Below are 22,717 nucleotides of genomic sequence, written 5' to 3'. Positions count from 1 at the left end.
AAATAATGAAGTCTACCCTACCCATTCCCCATTTTTATATAAAAGAAAACTGTGGTCCAGAAGGTGATTTGCCCAAAGTCACACACTAACAGATATAAAATTAAGACTCTGGGCTCTGATGCCACATTTTCTGTACTTTCCACTATAACACATTTCCACTAGAGCTAATTAGCTTCTTTAGACAACCCATTACCCTCAAGAGGTAGTATAGGTATCAATTTTTTTTTTAAGTCAAAGATAAGGGCAAGTAGGTGGCTCAGTGGATTGAAAGTCAGGGTTGGAGACAGGAGGTCCTAGATTCAAATCGGACCTCAAACACTTCCAAGCTATGTGATCCTAGTCCTTACTGCTTTTCTGCCTTGGAACCAATACTTAGTATCGATTCTAAGAAAAACGGTAAGAGTTCTTTTTTTTTTTAATTTTAAAGTAAAAGATAAATTCATAATTGTTTATTAAGATATATTGGAGTTAGAGTTTTATTTTTTTAATTTTAAACATTATTTTATTTGGTCATTTCCAAACATTATTCACTGGAAACAAAGATCATTTTCTTTTCCTCCTCCCCCCCCCCCTACCACCTTTCCCACTCCCATAGCCTACGCACAATTCCACTGGTTATCACATGTATTCTTGACTCGAACCTATTTCCCTGTGGTTGGTATTTGCATTAGAGTGTTCATTTAGAGTCTCTCCTCAGTCATATCCCCTCAACCCCTGTAGTCAAGCAGTTGCTTTTCATCTGTGTTTTTACTCCCACAGTTTATCCTCTGCTTGTGGGTAGTATTTTTAGATCCCTGCAGATTGTTCAGGGACATTGCATTGCCACTAATGGAGAAGTCCATCACCTTTGATTGTACCACAATGTATCAGTCTCTGTGTACAATGTTTTCCTGGTTCTGCTCCTCTTGCTCTGCATCACTTCCTGGAAGTTGTTCCACTCTCCATGAAATTCCTCTACTTTATTATTCCTTTTAGCACACACAATAGTATTCCATCACCAACATATACCATAATTTGTTCAGCCATTCCCCAATTGATGGGCATCCCCTCGTTTTCCAATTTTTGGCCACCACAAAGAGTGCAGCTATGAATATTCTTGTACAAGTCTTTTTCCTTATTATCTCTTTGGGGTACAAACCCAGCAGTGCTATAGCTGGATCAAAGGGCAGACAGTCTTTTATCACCCTTTGGGCATAGTTCCAAATTGCCCTCCAGAATGGCTGGATCAATTCACAACTCCACCAGCAATGAATTAATGTTCCCACTTTGCCACATCCCCTCCAGCATTCATTACTTTCCATAGCTGTCATGTTAGCCAATCTGCTAGGTGTGAGATGGTACCTCAGAGTTGTTTTGATTTGCATCTCTCTGATTATAAGAGATGTAGAGCACTTTTTCATGTGCTTATTAATAATTTTGATTTCTTTGGCTGAGAACTGCCTGTTCATGTCCCTTGCCCATTTGTCAATTGGAGAATGGCTTGATTTTTTGTCCAATTGATTTAGTTCTTTGTAAATTTGAGTAATTAAACCTTTGTCAGAGGTTTTTATGAAGATTGTTTCCCAATTTGTTGCTACCCTTCTGATTTTGGTTACATTGGTTTTGTTTGTACAAAAACTTTTTAATTTGATGTATTCCAGATTATTTATTTTGCATTTTGTAACTCTTTCTAATTCTTGCTTGGTTTTGAAGCCTTTCCCTTCCCAAAGGTCTGACATGTATGCTATTCTGTGTTTCCCTAATTTTCTTATAGTTTCCTTCTTTATGTAAAGTCATTCACCCATTTTGAATTTATCTTGGTGTAGGGTGTGAGGTGTTGATCTAAACCTAATCTTTCCCACACTGTCCTCCAGTTTTCCCAGCAGTTTTTATGAAATAGTGGATTTTTGTCCCAAAAGCTGGGATCTTTGGGTTTGTCATATACTGTTTTGCTGAGGTCGCTTGCCCCCAGTCTATTCCACTGATCCTCCTTTCTGTCTCTTAGCCAGTACCAAATTGTTTTGATGACCACTGCTTTATAATATAGTCTGAGATCTGAGACTGCAAGGCCCCCTTCCTTTGTATTTTTTTTTCATTATTTTGCTGGATATCCTTGATCGTTTGTTCTTCCAAATGAACTTTGTTATGGTTTTTTCTAAATCAGTAAAAAATTTTTTTTGGAAGTTCCATGGGTATGTCACTAAATAGATAGATGAGTTTGGGTAGGATGGTCATTTTTATTATATTGGCTCATCCTACCCATGAGCAGTTAATGTTCTTCCAATTGTTCAAGTCTAGTTTTAGTTGTGTGGAAAGTGTTTTGTAGTTATGTTCATATAGTTCCTGTGTTTGTCTCGGGAGATAGATTCCTAAGTATTTTATTTTGTCTAAAGTAATTTTGAATGGGATTTCTCTTTCTAGTTCTTGCTGCTGAGCTGTGTTGGAGTTATAGAGAAATGCGATGACTTATGTGGGTTTATTTTGTATCCTGCAACTTTGCTAAAGTTGTTGATTATTTCAATTAGCTTTTTGGTTGAATCTCTAGGATTCTTTAAGTAGATCATCATGTCATCTGCAAAGAGCGATAATTTGGTCTCCTCCTTGCCTATTTTAATGCCTTCAATTTCTTTTTCTTCTCTAATTGCTACTGCTAGTGTTTCTAGTACAATGTCAAATAATAGAGGTGATAATGGGCATCCTTGTTTCACTCCTGATCTTAATGGGAATGTATCTAGTTTATCCCCATTGCAGATGATATTAGCTGATGGTTTTAGATATATACTGTTTATTATTTTTAGGAACGACCCTTCTATTCCTATGCTTTCCAGTGTTTTTAGTAGAAATGGGTGTTGTATTTTATCAAAGGCTTTTTCTGCATCTATTGAGATAATCATGTGGTTCTTATTGGTTTGCTTGTTGATGTGGTCAATTATGTGAATAGTTTTCCTAATATTGAACCAGCCCTGCATCCCTGGTATAAATCCTACTTGATCATGGTGGATGACCCTTCTGATCACTTGCTGGAATCTTTTTGCTAGTATCCTATTTAAGATTTTTGCATCTATATTCATTAGGGAGATTGGTCTATAGTTTTCTTTCTCTGTTTTTGACCTGCCTGGCTTTGGAATTAGTACCATGTTTGTGTCATAAAAGGAGTTTGGTAGAACTTCCTCTTTGCTTATTATGTCAAATAGTTTATATAGTATTGGAGTTAGCTGTTCTTTGAATGTTTGATAGAATTCACTGGTGAATCTGTCAGGCCCTGGGGATTTTTTCTTAGGAAGTTCTTTGATGGCCTGTTGGATTTCTTTTTCTGATATGGGATTATTTAAGAAATCTATTTCTTCTTCTGTTAGTCTAGGCAATTTATATTTTTGTAAATATTCATCCATATCACCTAGGTTGGTATAATTATTGCCATATAGTTGGGCAAAGTAGTTTTTAATGATTACCTTAATTTCCTCTTCATTGGAGGTGAGATCCCCCTTTTCATCCTCGATGCTGTTAATTTGCCTTTCTTCTTTCCTTTTTTAAATTAGATTGACCAGTACTTTGTCTATTTTGTCTGTTTTTTCAAAGTACTAGCTTCTAGTCTTGTTTATTAGCTCAATAGTTCTGTCACTTTTGATTTTATTAATTTCTCCCTTAATTTTTAGGATCTCTAGTTTGGTGTTCTTCTGGGGGTTTTTAATTTGTTCGTTCTCAAGTTTTTTGATTTGCATTTCCAATTCCTTGATCTCTGTCCTCCCTAATTTGTTAATATATGCACTCAGGGATATCAATTTTCCTCTAAGTACTGCCTTGGCTGCATCCCATAAGGTTTGAAAGGATGTCTCGCCGTTGTCATTTTCCTCAACAAAATTATTGTTTCTATGATTTCCTCTCTAACTAACCAATTTTGGAGTATCATATTATTTAATTTCCAATTAACTTTTGATTTGGCTCTCCATGTACCCTTACTGATCAATATTTTTATTGCCTTGTGATCTGAAAAGGCTGCATTTATTATTTCTGCTTTTCTGCATTTGAGTGCCATGTTTCTGTGACCTAGTGTATGATCTATTTTTGTGAATGTGCCATGTGGTACTGAAAAGAAGGTGTATTCCTTTTTGACCCTATTTATTTTTCTCCATATGTCTATTAACTCTAATTTTTCTAAGATTTCATTCACCTCTTTTACCTCTTTCTTGTTTATTTTTTGGTTTGATTTATCTAAATTTGATAGTGGTTGGTTCAAGTCTCCCACTAATATGGTTTTACTGTCTATTTCCTCCTTCAATTCTCCTAGTTTCTCTATTAAAAATTTGGATGCTATACCATTTGGTGCATATATGTTGATTAGTGATATTTCCTCATTGTCTATACTCCCTTTTAACAGAATATATTTACCTTCCCTATCCCTTTTGATCAGGTCTATTTTTGCTTTGGCTTTGTCAGATATCATGATTGCAACTCCTGCCTTCTTTCTATCAGTTGAGGCCCAAAAGGTCTTACTCCAACCTTTAATTCTAACCTTGTGAGTGTCAACCCGCCTCATATGTGTTTCTTGAAGACAACATATGGCAGGGTTTTGGGTTCTAATCCAATCTGCTATTTGTCTACATTTTATGGGTGAGTTCATCCCATTCACATTCAAAGTTATGATTGTCATTTGTGGATTCACTGGCATTTTGATATCTTCCCCTAGTTCTGACCTTTCTTCTTTAGCTATCTCCTTTTGAACCAGTGATTTACTTTAGGTCAGTCCCCCTAGTCCCCTCCCTTGAGATGCTTCCCTTTCTAGCCCCTCCATTTTTATGCTCCCTTCCCCTCCCCTCTCCCCTTCCCTCCCTTTTTATACTCCCTCCTCCCTCTCCCTCCTTAATTTTCCTTTCTTTCTTGCCCTATTGGATAAGATAGAATTCAGGATCCCACTGGATCTAGATGTTCTTCCCTCTCAGATTTGATTTCACTGAGAGTAAGGTTTAAGTAATTCCACGTCACGCTCTCTTCCTCTCCTTCTCATATGAGAGTTCTTCCCCTCCCCTTCCCATGTGTATCTTTATATGGGAAAGATTATTCTATTAAGTCCCCCCCCTATTTCTTGAAGTAAATCTTAGTGTTATCGATGGTTCCCCCCCTCCCTTTTCCTTTCTTTGCCCCCACTTTCCGCAAATCTTCTTAATGCCCCAATCTTTCCCTATGCATGTTTCTTCTAACTACTCTTATGATGCATATAATTTTTGAGAGTTACACAAAACATTTTCCCCACATATTAATATATATAATTTGATGTAAATGTAGTCCTTATAGAAGAGGGTTTGACTTAAAGAAAAAGATAAGATTTATCTCCTTTTCCCTTTCTTTCATATTTACCTTTTCATGGTTCTCTTGCTTTCTCTGCTTGGATATCAAATTTTCCACTAAGTTCTGGTCTTTTCTTAGCAAATGCTTGGAAATCTTCTATTTTGTTGAATGCCCATACTTTCCTCTGGAAGTATATAGTCAGTTTTGCTGGTAGTTGATTCTTGGTTGGAGACCCAGCTCTCTTGCCTTTCTAAATATCGTGTTCCATGCTTTGTGGTCTCTTAGTGTGTTAGCCGCTAAGTCCTATGTGATCCTTATGGGAGCCCCCCTATATCTGAAGCTCCTCTTCTTGGCTTCTTGTAGGATTTTCTCCTTTTCTTGGAAGCTCTTGAATTTGGCAATTACATTCCTAGGAGTTGTCTTTTGGGGATTTAGTATAGAGGGTGGTCTATGAACCCTTTCTATTTCTATTTTGCCCCCTTGCTCCAGAACATGGGGGCAATTTTCTTTTATAATCTCCTGTAGAATAATATCGAGTTTATTGTTTATCTCTGGTTTTTCTGGAAGACCGATAATTCGGAGGTTGTCTTTTCTCCCTCTGTTGTCCAAGTCTGTGACCTTCTCAGTGAGATATTTTATGTTTTCTTCTAATTCATTAATTTTTGGGGTTTGCTTTATTGATTCTTGCTGTTTTATGATCTCATTTTCTTCGAGTTGCTTAATTCTGATCGTTAGGGACTGGTTTTGCTTTTCAGCTTTGTCTGCCCTTCTATTGGATGCTTTGAGCTCTTTTTCCAATTGAGCAGTCTTATCTGTCAGACTGCTGATCTCTTTCTCCCATTTTTCTTTCCAAAAAGTTTCCATCTTTTGGGTAAGTTCCAGTTTGAGATCTTCCAGAGCTTGTTGATAGTTTCCATTTTGGGAGGCATGTTCTGATTTCTTTTTTTTTTTTTGGATTTCATCCTCTTTCTCTTCTTTTCCTTGGGTACTTCCACCATAAAAGTTTTCAATAGTCACCTTTTTCCCTTTCTTCCTGGAGGCTTGATTTTGGGCCATGTGAGCCATCCCTTTGGTGGTTTTGTTCACCTTTCCTTTTTGGTCTGGGGTCTGGGTGATATGGGCGGGTTTTCTGTGAATTTAGGTTGCCTCAGACTAGTTCTTCCCAGCCTCCGAGGTTTCTTAGAGAGCTAGGTCCCTGATCACAGCCAAACTGCCCAGGTGTTCAGCTCAGCCCAGATAATCAGGGAGTGGTCTGCCCCTGGTGTTTAGCTTCGCCCAGATGTTTAGCTCAACCGCCCCAAGTACAGCTCCAAGGACCCCCGTGCTCAGCACTGGGTTCTCCGTGAAATTGCCTTGAGATGTTTTTTCCTGGCTGTCCCCAGATCCCAAGGACCCTGGAGTGCCCCCCCCCCCAGACAGAGACGTTCCCCACTCATTCGCTGTCCCAGTGAGGGTTCAGGTAGCTCACTCTGGTTTGGTGGGGGAGGTGGGGGGGAGGGTGGCTCAGTTCATGTTTCTGTGAGAGCTTTTCCTCCTTCTTATTATAGTGTGGAAATGTTCAAACCCCACGTCCTTTCGCCTCTGTGGTGTACTGGGGAGTACTGGGGAGTCCTTCTGTTCCTCCAAAGGTGATTTTTATGCTCCTTTGATGTAGTCTATTTCTTTTGGTGCCGGGGAGAGGAAGTGTGTGGCATCTAGATTGCAGCCATGATTACCCGGAACGAAGTTAGAGTTTTATTAAGGAACACTGGAGCTAGAATATAGATCCTTCGTCTTTGAGGTTTGTGTCTAGGTTTATCAGTCAGTCAATAAACATTTATAATAAGCACCTACTTTTCTCAGCATTATGCTGAGTCCAGGGGACAGAGAAAGAGGCAAAATACAATCTCTGCCCTTAAGGAGCTTACAATCTAATAGGGAAGACAATATGACAATATGTACAAATGAGCTATATATGGGGTAAATGGGAAATAATTAAGAATAATAATTAACAAAATAATATAATAATAATAATAATAAAGCTTTAGAAATGAGTGTTTGGGAAAGGCTAACCATAGAAGATGGAATTTTAGTTGGGACCAGGGAAGTCAATAGGCCAAGATAAAGATGGAGAACATGCCAGGCATGGGGGAAGAGCCAGAGAAAATGTTCAAAACCAAGAAATAGATTGTCTTGTTCTTGGCATAGTTAGGAGGCTGGGGTCACTGGATCAAAGTGTATATGAAAAGGGGTAAAGGATAAGAAGCCTGGAAAGGTAGGAGGGAGCCAGATTATGAAGGTCTTTGAATGCCAAATTGAACATTTCATATTTGATCCTAGAGGCAATCAAGCCATTGGAGGTTATTGAGTAAAGAGTTGATGTGACTAGCCCCACACTTTAGAAAAATCACTTTATTGGCTATTGGGAGGATGGATTGGAATGGGGAGAGACTTGGGGTAGGCAGAGCCACCAGCAGGGGCTATTACAGCAGTTGAGGTATGAGGTGATGGAGAGGGGGTGGGAATGTCAGAGAAGAGAAAGGACCATATTCAAGAGATGCTACCAAGCTGAAATCCACAGGTCTTGGCAATAGATTGAAGAGAGGGAGGGGAGAGAGGGAGGAATCCAGGATGACTCTTGGGTTGCCACCCTGAGAGCCTGGGTGAAGCGGGGAGGATGTTGCCCTCTAGAATAATAGGAAGGTGGGAAGGGAAGAACAATTCAAGGAAAAGAGGATGAGTTCAGTTTTGGACATGTTAAGTTAATCAACATCTTATTCCATATAATTCATCTATCCTATTCTATAACAAATCCCTTAGAATTACTGTCAGGGCCAGAATTAATGAATCCCATCCAGTTTGTCTGTATATATATATTTTTTATATCATATTTACTGGCTTACTTTAGTGTTACCCTGTGTTATACAGAGAACCCATTTACAATGCGATGAGATTTCCCTTGCTGCCCTCTAGCTCTCATCAAAGGCATAGATTCCTGTCATTACTTTTCACTGTCTTCGCGTCTTAATCATTCAGGGATTTCCATGTTTATGTGAACCGCAGGTAAATTACCCTTTGACCACCATTTTTGAATGAACTGAATTTCTATTCCACCTAGAATTTCCATTCCTCTGTTCCCACTGCCTCTCAGGTCAGAAGGCAAACCACCAATAAACATCATCTGTTTAGCTACAAGGCCTGACCATTGACAACTAGGACAGAGCTCAAGATCCCAGGGCACTGCTCACAAGTCTATTATTATTATTTGCTGAGAAGCAAACATTAAATTAGCATAGTACAAGCCCCTGGCTGAGCCTGAGGGATTCATAGGCTGAACACGGGGTGTTCAGAGCAATGTTAAGGCAGAAGGAGCAGACTGTGTGTGTGTGTGTGTGTGTGTGTGTGAGAGAGAGAGAGAGAGAGAGAGAGAGAGAGAGAGAGAGAGAGAGAGAGAGAGAGAGAGAGAGAGAGAGAGAGAGAGAGAGAGAGAGGAAGAGACAGAGAGGAAGAGACAGAGAGAGAAAGAGAGAGAGGAAGAGAAAGAGACAGAAATGGAGAGACAGACAGACAGACAGACAAGAGAGACAGAGACAGACAGACAGACAGACAGACAGAGACAGAGATGGAGAAACAGAGAGAGGGAGGAGGAGGAGGAGCAGAGAGAGAGTTAGGAGGGAGAGGAAAGAGACTACCATATCCTATAACTCACCCTAGAGCTTCAGGCAGCAATTCTGCTGTCCAACCAATTAAGCCAGGAAAGGGAACCTTCTCAATTAATGGCAAGGATTAAAGCTAAATGAATTCCAGCCCAGATGACAGAGATAGTGACCCTTTTCCCTCTAGTCTCATTGACTTAATTAACAGTAGTTGGCAGAAGTATTGAGGTCTGCATTGATTGCACTTCTCTTCTATTTTTTCCCCCATTCAGTGCCCTAGATAGATGTTAACCCAGTCTTGCTAATCAGTACCAGAAAACCAGCAACACACTGAATTTTCCTAGCAGGGCTCCCTCCCCTAGGCAGTACATATGTATACTAGTAAATTTTTCTGTAGCTGACAATAATCATTACATAGGCAACAATTAGATTAACTTGTATTTTTTGGTATATACTCATGTATGTACATACTGTCTTCTCTGGTAGAATGTAAGCCCCTTGAAGGCAAGGACTGTTTACTTTTTTATATTTGTATTCTCAACACCTAGTTAAATGCCTGGTACCTAACAGATACTTAATAAATGTTGGGTTGAGTTGTTTTGTGTCATCATCATCACTGATGAATGAGTATTGGTTATTTTGGGTCATTGTCTATCCACTAAAGAATGAGTGTTGGTTGAAGTTGTTTTGTGTCACCATCTATCCACTGATGAATGAGTGTCCCTTTTCTTTATTTTCTGAAAGAATACCCACTGTAGCTAAGCAGTTAGCATTGATTAGCATTTCTAGACTTTCTTCTTCCCCATCCCTAAAAGATATGACGATCTCTTTGATTTCTTTCTTCTACCTCCCAACCCAACATTTCTGGTTCTTTGACTTTCAAATTTTATTTTGACTGTGAATACTTTGGGACCAGAACTTTTTCTTCTCTCTTTTTGGAGAATGGGGCAGTGGAGGGAGAAGTTATGGACACAAAATCTACCAAGTTTTCTTTTTTTTTCTTTTTTTATAAATTGAATTTTTCTTTCTTCTATTTATCTTTTGATTGGCCTCCTTGCCTCAAGTCTTTCTATTTTCTACTCATCTGTAAAACTGGTCCTCCTAAATCAGAGGACTGACCATTCAGTCAATTACACCAGTCTTCCTTCACTTCTAGTATCAAATTAAAAATGCTCTAGTTGGCATTCAAAGCCATTTATTCTTTCCAGTCTTCTTACACCTTGCACTGTCCCCATGTACACTTAGATACAAGGATACTGACCTTATTGATCTTCATGAGTCTTCCAACTCTAGGCTATTTCACTGGCAGTCTTCCATGCCTGGAATTATTTCCCTCCTCAGCTCTATCTCCTGGCCTCCCTGGCTTCCTTCAGAAAGTCCCAGCTAAAACTCTACCTTCTACCAAAAAAAAAAAAAGCCTTTCCTGATCCCCCTTAATGTTTGTATCCTCTCTCTGTTGATTATCTCCAATTTATTCTGTATAGATCTTATTTGTATACACTTGTTTGTCCCATACATTGTGACCTTCTTAGGAATAAGGACCATTTTTTGTTCAGTTTTTAAAATTTTTTTTCCCTGTATTTGTATTTGTAGTATACAATACAGCACCTGACTTCTTGTTGTTGTTGTTGTTATTGTTGTTGTTGTTCAGTGGTTTCAGGCATGTCCAACTTTTCCTGATCCCATTTGGGGTTTTCTTGGCAAAGATAACTAGAGTGGTTTGCCATTTCTTTGTCCAGCTCATTTTACAGATAAGGGAACTGAGGCAAACAAGGTTAAGTAACTTGTTCAGGATTACATGGATAATGTGTCTAAGGTCACATTTGAACTCTGTACTTGCTGACTCTAGGTCTAATGCTCTATCCACTAAGTATTACCTGCCCCACCTGGCACAGAGTAGGCACTTAAATGCTTGTTAACTAACTGAAACCAAAAAGATCTGTAAATTCATCACTGTGATCACTCCTTCCACCAAAACATATACTATCACCAAGAACTAAGCTCTAGGAATTAAAAAAGCTTTGGGAGGCAACCATTCTCTTGCCATAGTCTCCATGAAGATCCAGAGAAAGAAAAATACCATTATTTAATTTATATATTTCGCCAGAAGATTAGTCTAAATTATGTCTTTTAAAGACAGCTTCTGCTCAAATAGTGTCACTTAAAAATATATTTATTGGGGCAGCTAGGTAGCATAGTGCATGAAGAGCCAGACCTGGAGTCCAGAGGATCTGGGTTCAAAGGTGGCCTCAGACTCTTCCTAGCTTTGTGACCCTGAGCAAGTCACTTAACCCTGATTGCATAGTCCTTGCTGCAATTCCATTTTAGAATTAATACTAAGCCAGAAGGTAAAGAGTTAGTTTTTTTTAATCTATTTGCCTTTCTCACTTTGCCTTTTATTAATTCACCTATTTGACTCTGAATTTTTTCCCCTATTAAGACAATTGGAAATTCAAACCAATTCAACAAATTAAGATTTATGGGACAGAAAATTGAGAACATGATAGTTTCTGCCCTCAAGGAGCTTATGATCTTAATATAAGATTAAGAACTATTTACAAATAAAAATGATACAAAGTAGAATGTGATTAGGATAAAAGAAGGATCAAAGCAAAGGGCTTCAAAATATAGGGAAAGAGAGCTTAGTCAAAGGACACAATAGTTCCACTATAATAATACCCTTGGGATTGTGTTCAATTCTTGACACTCCTTAGAAAGAACAATGACAAAAACTAGAATAAGTCCAGAAGAAGAATATCAAGAGGCAACTTCAGACCATGCTATGCAAGGATCATTTAAGTATATGAAGGGTGGTCATGCAAAACAGTAATCAGAGGCAGCTAGGCTTCAGGTGGACAGGACACTGAGCATGGAGTCAGGAAGATTTGAGTTCAAATTTGACTTCAGGCACTTACTAACTGGGTGACCCTGGGCAAGTACAAAATCTCCATCTGCCTTAGTTTTTCTCATTTCTAAAATGGAGACAATAACAATACCTCTTTGTTAGGGTTGTTGTGAGGATATAATAAGCTAATATCTAAAACAAGTGTTTAGCACAGATTCTGACACATAGTAGGCACTTAATGAATGCTTACTCCCTTCCCTTCCCCCTCCAGAATAAGGACCTTAGAGAAATGAGGTTAAAGTACACAGAGGCACATTTCAGTTCAACATAAGGAAAAAATTCCTTGTACTTAATAGTTTTCCAAAAAACATAATGCATTGCCCTGGGTGATCTTTCTTTCTCCTTACCATCTCTCAGGCAGACTGAACAAACACTGATCAGAGATATTGTAAAAGGGATTATTGTCGAGGTATAGATTGGATTAGATGGCTTGATATTGTCCTGATTTTCAAATATAGGAAGAGAACAGAATCTGCAGACTATAAGTCAATGAACGTGATTTTGATAGTATGGAAAATTCGAGAAAGGATCATTAAAAAGAAGGTTGGTGAACATCTGGAAAGGGAGGCAGTGATAACACCTAGCCAGCATGACTTCCTCAAGAAGAGGTGATGCCATACTAGCCTTATTTCTTTTTTTTTGACAGTATTACATAGCTAAAAAACAAGGGGAAAATTGTGCATATATTTTACCTAGTTTATTAGAGCTTTGGGTGGGACCATAGTGAGGCAGATTCAAAACTGGTTGGGCAGCCAGGCTTCAACTCAAAGAGGAGTTGAGTTGTTCATGGTTCCATGTCAGCATGTCAGGCGGTCTCCAGTGGAATGCCTGGAGAATCTGAGTTTGGTGCTACCCTGCTCCACATTTTCATCAGTAACTTGGATAAAGGCATAAATGTTGTGCTTACATTTTACAGATGACACAAAGCTGGGAGGAATAGCTAGCATACCAAATGGAAAAGCAAGAATCACAAAGATCCTTAACTGAATTTAGAACATTGAGTTCTATCTAAATAAAGATGAAATTCCACAAGGATAAATGTAGAGGTGTGGTGAAGCCAACTTATAGACCCTAGGAGAGAGAATTGGTTTTTGTTGTGTTTTTTTTTAAACCCTTACTTTCCATCTTAGAATCAATATTGTGTATTGGCTCTAAGGCAGAAGAATAGTAAGGGCTAGGCAATGGGGGTCAAGTGACTTGTCCAAGATCACACAGCTAGGAAGCATCTGAGACCAAATTTCTAAGCTTGGTTCTAAATCTGCTGAGGCACCTGGCTGCCCCTTGGGAGAAGCAATTGCTAAATTTTCAGCATGAGCATTTACATCTCAGAAATCCACAAACTACAATTAAGGATTTGATTTATTGCTTATTGATTGTCTAGACTTAAAGTGATGTAGAAAATGTTAATAATGCAGATTAAAATTTAAAGTTGTTTTTCACAGAACCAATAATTAAACATTTACCAGGATGCCCCTGAATAAATTTAAAATCTTACATTTAAGTACCAAAAGACAACTTCACAAGTCTAAGATGAAGGAAACAGGGAAAGAGATAAATAGCTCTAAAGACAAATTGAAGATTTCAGTGGACTGTATTTATAAAGCATTTAGTATAGTGCCTGGCATAGAGAAAGTCCTTTATAAATACTTCTTCCCCTTCCCTTCCCCTGTAAGTTCCATATGAATCATTGATGTTGTATGACAGTCAAAAAGGCTAGTTCAATACAAGGCTACATTGGGAGGGGCAGAGATTCCATGAGTAGAAAGGAGATGGCCCCACTGTGTTCTGCCCCTGCCAGATCTCATGGGGAGTATTTTGTTCAGTTCTGAACAACATGATTTAAGAGGGACATTGATAATCTGGAGAGTGTCCAGAAGAGGGCAACCAGGATGACAAGTGTATGTCATATAAGGACTGCTTAAAAGAATTGGGCATAGTTAACCTGGAGTTAACCTGGAGAAAAGAAGACTCTTGGAGGACATAATAACCATCTTCAAGTATCTGAAGGGCTATTATGTGGAACAGGAATTAGACTTGCTCTATTTGGCCCCAAAAGACAGAACCAAAAGAAATGGGGAATTTCAGTGAAGCAGTGAGGACTAGGGGCAGCTATAATGGATAGAGCAGCAAGACTGGAATCAGAAAGACCTGAATTCAAATGTGGCCTCAGACACTTACTAGCTGTGTGACCTTGGGCAAGTCACCTAACTCTATAAACTGACCACTCCAGTATCTTTGCCAAGAAAACCCCAAGTGGAGTCACAGAGTCAGACACAACTGATATGACTGAATACAGTGAGGATTAGAATAGTAAGGAAACAAAAATTTAAGGAGGAAGTAGATGACAAGACAGCTAGGTGTAATAATAATAATGATGATGATAATAACCAGCACTTAGCACTTTAAGATTTGTAATGCACTTTATAAATACTATCTCATTTGATCAAGTTGGCATTTGCATCTAATTCATTTCAATTCAATAAATATCCATTAGGTGTTTTTCATTGTGCAAGATACTGTGCTAAATATTGGAAATAAAAACGGAAAAATGAAATAATCTCCATCCCCAAGGAGCTTTCATTCAATTAAAATGATTATGAAAGGAGAGAAGTGAGACTCTCAATTATTCTGCCATTTGACCATCAGTCAGGACCAGAGAGAAACTCCCCATCTGCCCTCCTACACTGTACTCTTTCTCTGCCTCCCTACCTCTTACTCAATAAATGATAAGCAGATCAACCTCCCCCTTGCTGTTTTGAAGGGTTTGATAATCATTCTGAATTGTTGGCTGCCAGGACTGAAATTCTCTTCCCTGGATACTACAACTTGTTCTCTTCAACCTACCCTTGTTACCCCCATCCCTCATGTCCCCTGTCCCAGGCTATCTTATCCTGTGCCCTCTGTACCCATGTTCTTTTATTCACAAATTGTCTTTCAAATCAGACAAGAGCTCTCCCCCAGAAATTACATAATTTTTTACTATTTAATTCGCTATTTGTGTGCCATTTCTTCCTAGGAGAATGCAAACTCCTTCAGGACAGGAATTGTGTCATCTTGTTCTTTGCATCTCTATCATCAAATACAGTGCCTGGTAAATGTTAGGCCTTTAATAAATGCTAGTGGAATTAAATTGAAATGTGATAATGAATGTCAAACACTTTGAAAACATTGAAGTGCTACATAAATGTCAAATTAAAATGGCTGTGGAAATATCTAGTAATTCCAAAAGAGACAGTACCCAGGAAAATTTTAGAACTTCTTTGCTGGACTAAGTAGGTACTTCCTCCCACCATGCAGATTATAATCCATCAGTCCTCCCCCTCCCCCATCTTGTACACTTCTTATCCATCTCCTTTCTTAAATCTGCCATGGATGTTCACCTAACATACTGAGGACTTTCCGCTAGTTCTCTTGATATTGGATGGGTACCAATGAAACACATATCATAACCACTTGTTATTCTTTTTTTATTTTTTAAGCCCTTACCTTTTGTCTTAGATTCTAAGACCCAAGAGCAATAAGGAGAATTAGGATTATGTGATTTGCCCAGGATCACACAGCAAGAAAGTATCTGGGGTCAGATTTAAACTTGGGTCCTCCTGGTACTCTATACACTGTACTATCTAGCTGACCCTGTCATACTTCATCCTTGTTAGAATTGCCTATTTTATTCCCAGTTAAATAGTATATTATCCTATAATGCAAGGTTTAAATTCTTTTGAAAGTAATTTTAGGATAAGAAACTTGTTACCTCCCTGAATCCAGAAAGTGAACTGTTTGGAGAAGGTGCCATGAAAATGCCTGCAGAAACCACACATTGCACCAAAACATCCAGAGTGAACTTTGGGATGTGGTGAATTTGAACTGTGGATGGTTGAACTCATTTGTTTTGAATGTATACTTTTATGCCAAAGGAGACTGCCCCCAAATTGGCTTTTTGTAAATATAGCAATCATTGGTTGTGTTCCTTTTCTCTTTTATTTCCCTTTTATCTCCAAATTATTATAATTTCCCTTTAAAAACTGCAATAGTGTATGTAACTTTAGTTAAAGTTATAAGTTGGTTATGTTTAAATGATCCCTTGGGGAGCCTAGTCTCCCAAAGGATCACAGGGGGATTTTTAATTGGAATTTTGTAGCCTTGAACTACATTTCCCAGCATCCCTTTCCTTTCGTCTCCATGTTCCATCCTTATGTTCTATTGGATAAAGTTTCTATAACTCTGCTCGATCTCTCTCTCCCTCCCTCTCTCTCTCTCTCTCTCTCTCTCTCTCTCTCTCTCTCTCTCTCTCTCTCTCATGCTTGCGGGGTCCAGGAAGCTTCTCTTTACTGACAGTTTTACTTTCCTCTACTTCAAGTTATTATTAATAAATCTTATTAAAATATAATACTTGGAGTATTCGATATTAATTTTTAATCTTACAGTAGCCAAGTCCATGGTATAGAAAAATATTGGGGTGGGGTCTAGAGTCAGAAAGACATGAGTTCAAATTTCTGTGTGACCCTACAGAAGTCACATAACCTCTGTCTTCCTTAGTTTCCCCTACTTTTAAGTGGGCATAATAATAGCACCTCTCAGGATTATTGTGAGGATTAAATAAATTAATATTTGTAAAGTACTTTGTTTTATTTTTAATTAATTATTTCCTCTCTCCCTCATAGATTCCACTGATGATATCTTTATATTGTTTCTTTTTGCTTAGTTCAAAGTTCATAATGTTTTTCAGCCTACTAATGGCTATCACTTGTCTCTCCATTGCCCTTTGGGTAATGCTTAACTTCAATTCTTCAGATATTAGTTGTCTGTGGTTCACAGCCATATAACATAATCAGAAGAATATTAATATTAAAAAGTAGGACTTTATTTTAGGGAGAAATTTATTTAGAGTCATTAAAAGAACTATATAATTTCTCAAAGGCAATATAGCCTGTTCTCTTTCATGTTTTTTTAATTCCAGCCCTAGCTCACTGTTTTTTTTGTTCTAGCTGTCCAAAATACGCATACCAATAGAGAAGTTTAATCGAAGGACTCTATTTAGGAAGACAGGCAATAATACTACTCTTGGTTGCCATTGTCTACATGCAAAAATAAAGAGTATGAGCAATAAGCACAATGAACCAGGGATCTCAATTACAAGAGATAAATTCAACCTCTGAGGCATTACTGAGACTTGGCAGGATATGACTCATGACTAGAATATGGTAAAGAAAGGTTATCCCTTAGTATAAAGGGAAGCAGATAAAAGGGGGAGTGGTGTGCTGTCAAGAAGATAGCCTCCTCTAAGGAAATCCATGAAGCAGAGAATGAAAACATAATGTAAAGCATTTAGGGCAAGGATCAATGGCAGGGGGGAAAAAAAAGCAGAATCAATATTGTAGATATTTCTAGCCAAGTGTAACAGATTGCAAAGTTGCTTCCAGAAACTGGCACAAAAGTAAATTGTGGTTGTGTTGGGGGTCTTTAACTATTTGGACATCTACTGGAGGCCTTGAGGGTAAAAGTAGACCAGTTATTAATTGTTTTCACTTGCTTTAATGATAACTTTGTGCTTTAGAAGCAAACTATCAGTGCACCTTGTTATTCTGAGCCTGATTCCAATATGGAGGTATAGATGGTACAGTAGAAAGGGCAGCACCTCTGGGAGGAAGTGAACACAGCATCTTAAGTTTCTGATAGATGCAGAAAGAGAATGCTAAGCAAAGTCTAACTTGCACCCTCAATTTTAAGAGTTTATAAGTGAAGTTAGCTTATAAGTGGTAAGAAGCTCTTAAGAAAAAAAAAATACTGAAAATAGACATATAATTCCAGTGAGGAAGAAAAGGAAAAGCAGTCAAGGAAACAGATGTGGATACATAAGAAAACTCATCAACTAACTTTGATTTCAAAAATAAATGTATATAAAGGCAAGTAACGGAGGATGAATACAAAAGTATCACAGAATCTGGTAGGAATATTGCTAGGAAAACAAAAGCCTATATGAGATGAAGTTTCCAATGAACACTAAGAATATCAAAGTTAAGTGATTTTCCTAGGCTCACACAGCTAGTAAGTGTGTGAGACCAGATTTTGAATTCAGTTCCTCCTGACTCCAGGCTCAGAGCTTTAATCACAAAAAGGCTTTTATTTTATTTTATTTTAAATTTATTTTATTTGTTTGTTTCTTACATTAAAATTCCCTCCATCCCTTCTCTCCCCCATTAGAAAAGGAATAATTCTATAAAAAGATTTATGAAGATAAAAAACTATGCCTTACTTATTTCTATTGATCAGTTTTTTCTCTGAAGATGGATGTACACAAGTCATTCTTCAAACAATATTTCTCTTGCTATATGTAATGTTCTCTTGGTTCTTTCTGCCCATTTCACTTCCTAATTTTATGTATGTCTTTCCTTGTTTTTTGAAAACTTAACTTGCTTATCATTTCTTTTAGTGCAGTACTATTCCATTACAATCATATGCCACAACTTGTTTATCTATCCCCAACTGATGGACATCTCTTTAATTTCCAGTTCTTTGTCACCATAAAAAGAGCAACTATAAATATTCAGGAACATACAGGTTCTTTTCCCCAAAAAGGACTTTAAAAAGTCAGATTCAAAAGGAAGAGAAGGGACTGCTGCCTGGGAGTGGATGAAGCAAAGGTAAATAAAATGTAATGCCTGTTTTGCATCTACTTTTTCTTTTTACCAAAAAGAAATATCTTCAAAGTGGGAAAAACAAAATTGGATAATTAGAAATCAAAACCCATGATGAGCAAGAAACTGGTAAGAGAATACTTAACTTTCCTCAATGAATTCAAGTCTCAGGACTAGATGAATAGCATCTTAGAAGGCTAAAAGAAATAGTATGTATAACTGGTGAGCTCCATGGTTTTCTACAGTACCAAAGAATGGCACATGTACTGACAAGAAGATTGGAGTCTTTAAACTACAAGTCCATGATTTGAACAGATTCTTGGCAAAATTCTTGAACCTATTATTAGGGGAATGTACTTAGGCACTATGGGTTCCCCAAGATCTGACTATGCAAAATTAATTTCATTGACTTTGATGAGACACTTATTTTATTGGTAGACAATGAGAATGTCATAGACATAAATTTCAGCAAAACATTTTAACAAAGTCTCATGCTACTTTTTTGTGGAAAAGATAGATGTTAGATGATGGTATAGGGTAGCTAGGTGGCACAGTGAATTCAGTGTCAGGGCAGCTCATCTTCCTGTGTTCAGATCTGACTTCAGACACTTGCTAACAGTGTGACTCTGGGCAAGTCATTTAACCTCATTTACCTTAGTTCCTCATCTGTAAAATGAGCTAGAGAAGAAAATGGCAAACCACTCCATATCTTTGCCAAGAAACCCCCAAATGGGGTCATAAATTGAATATGACTGAAAGGACTGAAAAACAAGATGATAATATAATTAGATAGATTAGAATGGGTTGAATGGCCAGATCTAAAGAGTAATCATGAATGGATTTCATCTTGAAGGGAGATCTCTAATAAAGTTACACTGGGCATTTCATGTCATCAATTTATCTTGGCCCTAATTTGTTTGTTTGTTTGTTTTTGGTTGTTGTTGTTGTTTTCAGTGATTCAACTCAATCAATCATTTAATTTAATTAAGCATTTAATAAGTACCTACTGTAGGCCAAATTATATGTTATGTGCTGGAAATAGAAATCAGTGAAAACACAGTCTCTTTCCCTGAGGGGCTCACATTCTAGTGGGGGAAGCAAGATTTAAAGAACTATGTACATGCAAGATACATATAGGATATGATGGGAATTCGACACAGAGTAGAAGGAATTCTGTAGAAGGTAGAATTTGAGCTGAGTCTTGAAGGAAGCCAGGGAAGATGAGAAAAGAAAATGAAGAGGGAAGAAATTCCAGGAATGAGGAAGAGGCACAGAGTCTGAGATGGAGTATTGTGCTAACAATAGCAAGCAGGCCAGTGGTACTGAGTGGGTAGAAGGGATTACACTATAAGAAAGGTGGGAAGAAGCCAGGCTGAAATTATAAACAGCATGCTTATAGAAGCCACACAACTAGCAGACATATAGCTAAACATTGGATGATAAGCATCAGGATCCCCAAAGTTAGAATAATCGATCAGCTCTAGTAAACTTAAATTTAATACGGATAAATGTGAAACCCTCAGCTTGAGTTTTAAAAAAATCAAACTCTTAAGTACAAGATTTAGGCAGGCATGGTTAAATCAGAGGGGTCATGGATAACCGCATTTAAGAAAGATGAGACTTCAGACTCAATGTGAATCAATAGTGGGACAGGCAGCCAAAGAACTTAATGGGATTTTAGGCATCATGAAGAGAGAAATAGGATCCAGAGAAAAGGCATTAACACTTTCAGTGTACTTTGCCTTGGTGAGACCATACATAAAATATTATGTTCAGATCTAAGGTGGGATATTGACAGGTTAGATGGTAACTGGCAAGGGATACTATGCCCTAGGAGGATGGATTGAAGGATTGTTTATTCTGTCATTTCAGTTATGCCAACACTTCATGACTGCATTTGGGTTTTTCTTGGCAAAGATACTGGAGTGATCTGCCATTTCCTTTTCCAGTTTAATTTAGAGGAGGAAACTGAGGTAAAGAGGGTTAAATGACTTACCCAGGGTCACACAAGTAGTAATTATCTGAGGCTGGATTTGAATTTAGGTCTTTCTGACTCCGGGACTGGAATTTTATCTACTGTGCCACCTAACTGCCCCTGGGAAGGTTTAACTTGGTGCAAAGAAGATTTACGGGTCATAGACCTCCTCATGCTGACTAGTGTTTAGTCGATGTCCATATGCTTGTGCATCCCTTAGTAATCTCTTCTCATGTGAAGGCTAGCCCTTCAAGATGTCTCTCAGGGCTCCATGTCACCTTTGCCTTCTGCTTTCCCTTGCTTCCTTAAGACTCAGCTCAGATTCCATCTTCGGCATGGAGACCTTTCCAGGTTCTCTATGCTGGGAGAGTGCCTTTCCTCTAAGACCACTTTCACACATTCCATTCGTGACACTCTCCCCTCCTAATCCACTAATTGCCATTATCCAGAGAATGTCCTAATTGCCCCTTTTATAGGGAAGAAGAAAGATGAGTATTCAATAACTGTGAACAGCTGCAAACCCCCCTGGACTTCAGCACACAGCTGTTCCTCATTCCCTTCCCTCTTCAGAGTGTATCATTAGGGGGAATATGATGCCTCTCTTCAAGGATTTGAAGGGGGGGGGGGGTTAAAGGAGAGATTAGACTTCTTTTGTTTGCTTCCAGAGAACAAATGGGTGGAAAGCTTCCTTGAAAGGAGTAGAAAGGTATTCAATGTACGATAGAAGTCATATATGAGACAGATATTTATTTCTTTCACATAATGAAAATGCTCTCACATGAACACATTGCTAGAATTTAAACTATATTTCAGCCACTTAAATTATAACTACCGTTACAATTTTGGCTTGATATAAGGAAAACTTTCTAATAATTCAGGCTATCCAAATAATGAGTTGAGCTGCCTTTAGGGTTGGTTCCACCACCACCACCAAGTGGGGGAAAAAAAAAACCAACAACTAAAAATCTGTCTTCAAACAAAGATTAGAGGATCCCTTGTTGGAAATGTTGAAGAAGGGATTCTTCTTCAGGGATGCTAACTTGGCTTCTTAGATTTCTTCCTCCCCTGAAACCCTATGATTCTGTTACAGTTCACAGAGTGTAAAGCAGTACCCCAGATTTAAGCAGATGAAGGTTTTTTTAATTTTTTTAATTTTAATTTTAAAGTTTTTTAAATTTTATTTAATTTTTAATTTTTTTCCTGTTACATGTAGAAACATTTTTTAAAGATGTTTTTGACATTTTAAAATTCAGATTTTCTCCCTCTCTCTCCTTCCCCTCCCCAGGCAGTGAATAGTCTGATATAGGTTATACCCATACTTTTATGTAATACATATTTCCATATTGCTCATATCATGACACATACACACATGCAGTAAAAATCTCATGAAGGAAATAGAATGCACTCAGATTGCAACAGTTCCTTCTTTGACTGTGGATAGCATTTTCATCATGAATCTATTGTAGCTATCTTGGAGACTTTCTCTCCTAATAGTGGTTTAGTCCTTCACAGTGGATCATACTGTATACATTGTTTTTCTGGTTCTGCTCACTTCATTTTGCATCCCTTCATATAAGTCTTTCCAGGTTCATCTGAACTCATCTTGTCCTTTGTTCCTTATAGCGCAATAATATTCTGTTACAACCATATGCCAGAACCTGTTCATCCATTCCCCAAGTGATGAACAACCCTTCAATTTCCAATTCTTTGCCACTACAAAAGGAGCTGCTAAAAATATCTTAGTACAGGTAGGTTCTTTTCTCTTATTTATGATCTCTTTGGGTACAGACCTTGATGAGAAAAAGGGTATGCATAGTGTTGTGGCCCTTTGAGCCTGGTTCCATATTGTTCTCCAGAATGATTGTATCAGTTCATGGTTCTACCAGCAGTATATTAGTGTCCCAATTCCTACATCCCCTCCAACATTTATCATTTCCTTTTTGATAATTTTAGTCAGTTGTTTTAATTTACATTTCTCTAACCAATAGTGATTTGTAGCATTTTTTAAAATATGACTATAGATAGTTTTAATTTCTATAAGAACTGCCTGTTCATATCCTTTGACCATTTTTCAATTGGAGAATGATTTATATTTTTATAAATTTGACTCAGTTGTATATATATATATATATATATATATATATAAGAAATGAAACTTTTGTCAGACACTTGCTCTAAAATTTTTTTTAAATATATTGTTTCCTTTATTATCTTGGTGGCATTGCTTTTATTTGTACAAACCCTTTTTAATTGAATGTAAACAAAATTATCTATTTCACTTTTTGTAATGTTCTCTATATCT

The 22,717-nt window shown here is 37.8% G+C and overlaps 1 non-coding gene across 1 annotated transcript in view; it reads left to right on the top strand.

The window, feature by feature from the left end:
* LOC100025157 (uncharacterized) overlaps positions 1 to 22,162 on the top strand; it is a 57,234-nt gene extending 35,072 nt beyond the window's left edge. The window contains exons 3-4 of the transcript XR_008916225.1: positions 18,315 to 18,446; positions 22,039 to 22,162. This is a non-coding gene — a transcript (uncharacterized LOC100025157). The remainder of the gene's footprint in view (positions 1 to 18,314; positions 18,447 to 22,038) is intronic.
* Positions 22,163 to 22,717: the final 555 nt, after the last annotated feature.

Source organism: Monodelphis domestica, chromosome 2 (genome assembly GCF_027887165.1).
Source record: "Monodelphis domestica isolate mMonDom1 chromosome 2, mMonDom1.pri, whole genome shotgun sequence".
NCBI classification, from domain to species: Eukaryota; Metazoa; Chordata; class Mammalia; order Didelphimorphia; family Didelphidae; genus Monodelphis; species Monodelphis domestica.
This window is presented reverse-complemented; position numbering and strand designations above follow the sequence as displayed.